The sequence below is a fragment of the Littorina saxatilis genome, linkage group LG15 (assembly GCF_037325665.1).
Source record: "Littorina saxatilis isolate snail1 linkage group LG15, US_GU_Lsax_2.0, whole genome shotgun sequence".
Lineage (NCBI taxonomy): Eukaryota > Metazoa > Mollusca > Gastropoda > Littorinimorpha > Littorinidae > Littorina > Littorina saxatilis.
The window spans coordinates 37,787,818-37,792,766 of record NC_090259.1 but is presented as its reverse complement, the minus strand read 5'-3'; positions in this window follow the sequence as shown (position 1 = coordinate 37,792,766).

Below are 4,949 nucleotides of genomic sequence, written 5' to 3'. Positions count from 1 at the left end.
TCTCTCTCTCTCTCTCTCTCTCTCTCTCTCTCTCTCTCTCTCTCTCTCTCTCTCTCTCTCTCTCTCTCTCTCTCTCTCTCTCTCTCTCTCTCTCTCTGCACCTGTGACATAATAATAACAATAACAGCACTTTTTTGTCTATTAAAATATTACATAAAAATGGAAAATGTTCCTGATGGACGCCACGCTGTTAGTCGAATGATAAAGCTGGCAGCTCGTAACTGACAACAATGTGCACGCAGCGAGAGACAAAACCATCTAAGTGTTTTGCTTGCTTTTGCACTTTGCTTGCTGGTGTATCTGGGGACAATGGTAAACGAGAGAAGAATGGAGGCTGTTGGGTAATGGTTGATAATTAGCTTTTGGGACACAGCAGGCTATTTAATCACAGACCAATTAACAACAACTTAAAATGTAGTGGTGTGTGACTGAACAAACGTTTCATATTTGTTTCCATTTGCACGGATCGATGTATTAACACATGTTGTCAACAAAATGACATAAGCATCCTTTAAAAAGAAAGAAAGCGTACAGCGGGAAAGTAAATTGGTGGACGAAATTAAACATTTAGAGACAACTTTTAGTGAAAATATTTTGTTTATTTTGCAATTCGACAAAAGAAAATTGACGGAATGATTATAAGAACCCGTACAAAATGGATTTCGGACGGTGAATATTTTTGTAATTTAAAACAAATTAGACATGTAATAATAAAGGACTTGACTTACTTGACTTGACTTATTCCTGTAGACTCCCTGTGGAGCATAGGACCGCAAATAATAAAGGAAGTACAATCATATTATGATGATTTATATACATTCGATGAGAAAGGTGTTTTATTTGATGATCAGATGCCAATGATCGGCAAGGAATTGGCGGAGATTCGTTGCTCTGATGTGCATATTTGCGAAAGATAAGGGTATCATAGTGAGAGCACACTGCATAACATAGACACAGAGACTGTAAAGTACAAGTCTCTGATACACATCAGACAAAGTTGATCGTCGTAATGCGGGCCGGTCAATAGCGAGCGAATTGTTAGAGAAAAAAGCTTTGGTCACTAAAAGGGGCTCTTACTATGCCACACCGCTTAAACCCCCAACAAAGTTATTTTCGGACAAATTCTATGAAGCAGCAGAACCAGAACTTCAACTCTCAACACCCAATAAGAAAGATAAATTAAATTATGCTCTCATAAGAAGACAAGAGTCACCTTCTTTACATGGATACAAAGCAAGAGTTACCTCCCTTGGGTTCTGGAACATTCCGGTAGTTTCGCCGGAGTGCAGTTGTTTGTTTTCGTTCATTCATTCTTCTGATAAGGGAAATTAAGGAACTCTAATGTCATATATACAGAGGCGGATTGGGGGGGGTTCCGGAACTTTAAAAGAAATAATGAGTGGCTGCTGACACTAGTTGATCATGTTTAAAATCAAGAACAAGCCATGAATTGTTCATAACATAGCTGATCAAAAGACCATCAAATAATGAGGCCCAGAGAGCGACGTGTTCTTCATTCTCTTGCATTATGCTGGCCGGATAGGAGTAATCACATTGCTCACATTTCTGCCCTGCCACAAAAGCCTCAAACAACATGCAAGAAGGGCCAACTACCAGACAGCCACATGGAAGCGCGCTCACCTGCCACTCCCAGAGATTCCCAACCCCGCTGATGGTCACTCATGGAAGGATGCTGAACAATGGAATCCGTGATCCTCTTTGGACTGAAGAAAATGAAGAGTTGGTTCTCTCACAGACAATTATTGATAGCCTGCTCAATAAGGTTCACGAGGAAGGAGAGAAGGAGGAAGAGGCATCACTGTTCTTTGAAATTCGGTGCAATGACTTGTTAATGTTATTTCTATGAAGCTGAAATTGATTCATAAGACATTTGCATTTATGAGCAAACATTCTGCACTTACATGAAGAAACAGTAGTTCTTAGATTGTCTTTCTTATGTTAATTTATCTTTAATATGGAAACTATGAAGCAAGAGCATTTGTAGGGGACAGTTAGAATAGAATCCTTGAGCCTCTGTGGACTGAAGAAAATAAAGAGTTGGTTCTCTCACTGACAGTTATTGATAGCCTGCTCAATGAGGCCAACGAGGAAGGAGAGAAGGGGGAGAAGGCAACACTGTTCCTTAATGGACTGGACGATTCACTTGAATCTGAATCTGACTGTGAATCGGACTAACTTGTCAGGACTGTGAACTTGACTTTCTTGCTCCAAAAACAGTCTGAGATTGTGTGTGTGTGTGTGTGTGTGTGTGTGTGTGTGTGTGTGTGTGTGTGTGTGTGTGTGTGTGTGTGTGTGTGTGTGTGTGTGTTTGTTTGTGTGTGTGTGTGTGTGCGTGTGTGTGTGTGTGTGTGTGTCGTCGCGATATAACCTTCGTGGTTGAAAACGACGTTAAACACCAAATAAAGTAAAGAAAGTGTGTGTGTGTGTGTGTGTGTGTGTGTGTGTGTGTGTGTGTGTGTGTGTGTGTGTGTGTGTGTGTGTGTGTGTGTGTGTGTGTGTTTGAAAGAAAAAGTTTTTTGGAATTACTTTTTCATGTTATTTCTATAAAGCTGAAATTGATTCATAAGACATTTGCATTTATGAACAAACATTCTGCACTTACATGAAGAAACATTAGTTCTTAGATTGTCTTTCTTATGTTAATCTACCTTGTATATATATGGAAACAATGAAGCAAGAGCAATTATATGTAAGGGACAGTTAGATTAGATGTCTATATCTGAACACTTTGTTTTATTTTAGTCTTGAGAAGAGAATAATAATGTTGTAGTTCTGTTAAAAGATGGACAAAGGAACTATTTTGGTCGTCAATGTGATTACTTTTGGTATTTGATTGGAAAACAGTAAGAAGTTATAATGGATATTTGATGAAAAATGTTTTTGACATTTTTCTAAAATTTCACGTTTAGGGGGTAGGGGAGAAATATCTCATCTGGTGTCGCAACAAATCCTCTCAGGAATTCCAAATGGGGCTTGAAATGATCCAAAGGCATTGTAGTTTCTAAAAAGTGAAACAGAAAACCCAAATTTGTTGAAACCTTTTTCTTATCAAAGTTGACAAGCTTTGCGCACTGTGAAAATGACGGTTCGCGCCTATCAAGCATCACTACAGCCAACCTATCAAACATTGAACACTGTAATGGGTATTTTTTACAAGATTAATGATCAACTTAACTGTTTTGATTTCAAAAATGTGGTTCTCTGTTCATTCATTGCAGCTGTGCATTGTTGTGATTGCACAGATAAATTTAGCGTTCGACGGGGTACCCTTAAACAAAGGGGCATAATTAGTAGTGGGAATGAGTTTTTTCGTGGCGAACTTGTTAAAACGTGTTCAGTAGACCCCAATGAATATCTCTAGCCTAATGAAGCTGGATCCTGAGGGGGGTGCACGGTAGGCCTAGCTGGCTTGGAGCCTACTTTGTTTTTAGTTGTGCCTTGCGTTGTATTCGGACTGCCTGTCTGTGTGACGTGACGTGGACACCGAGGAAAGAGTGTGTTTTTTTCCCATCGGTTGTAACACTTCTCCATATCGTCTGACGTGTCAGTGACACTTCGTAGCACATTGTTTAGAACTCTATTGTGTAATTAGTAGACGACAAGGACTTTTTGCCTTTACTGGCAAAGCTGGAACATTCCCTCTACAACGTCCAGTGTGTGCGTATATTGTGTCTGCTTCTGCGTGTGTCTTAACATTTATAAGCATGTCGTCATTTGCTTCAGCCGCTGGACTGAATATCGGTCACTTGAACATTGATCATCTTTTGAACAAAATTCCTGATCTCTGCGTGTTGTTAAATCAACATTCTCCCATAACCCATTTGTTTGGGATTTCAGAGACTAGGCTAGACTCACGCATTTGTGATGATATGTTGCGGATTCCTCATTATTCTGTAATCCGACGTGACAGTATGGAAGTACAACATACTGGTCTTGCTGTTTATGTCCATGATTCCATTGCAAAGTTTGTTAAGCGCAGGCCTGATTTGGAAGTGAACAATATTGAATGCCTTTGGCTCGAAATTTCGTATAAGAATTCGAATTCTTTTCTCCTCGGCTTTGTATATAGAAATCCCGCATCCCATTCAGCTTGGTCTGACGATTTTATTGATTTGATGGATAACATTAAATGTAATAATCGTAATGTATTGTTACTTGGTGATTTAAACATCGACTTGCATAAAACCTGGCGCTCAGTAACGTCTCTCTTTGGATTCCATCAACTTGTGAACACCTCAACCAGATTGACTGATACAACATCAACGTTGATTGACCACATTTACACTAATAATACCTCCATGGTGTCAAACGTGAAAACTGTACCTTCAAGCATCAGTGACCATTGTTCAATATTTTGTTCTTGGTCGTTCAAGTTGCCTAAGCCGGTGCACAAGGGCCATACAACTATTGAATACAGAAGCTTTAAAAAGTTTGATGAAACCAAGTTCTTCTTTGATCTCAGTTCAGCACCATTTTCCTCTGTGTTTAATCATGTTGTTGCTGACGAGGCGTTAGGCGCCCTTTTAGATATACTTTATCCTATAGTGGATAAGCATGCCCCACTACGTCACCACAGAGTGAAATATCCATCTCTTCCCCCATGGTTGACGGAACAGATTATTGAAGCCATGTCCCTGCGTAATTTTTACAAAGCAAACAACATGAAGTCTGACTTTAAGAAACAAAGGAATAAAGTGACAGAATTAACACGTCAAGCAAAAGCAAATTATAATTGCAACAGTTTGGCGTGCTGTTAATAACATATTAGGTAAATCTAAACAGAACTCAAATCGGTCTGCCCCAACCATCTCCCCTGAAGATTTTAATAACCATTTTTTGTCCCTTGCCAATAGGCTAAATGAATCTGCAAAATGCGACAGTCCTGATTCTGATTTTGAAGTCTCTCTCTCAAAATTACATGATTTTTG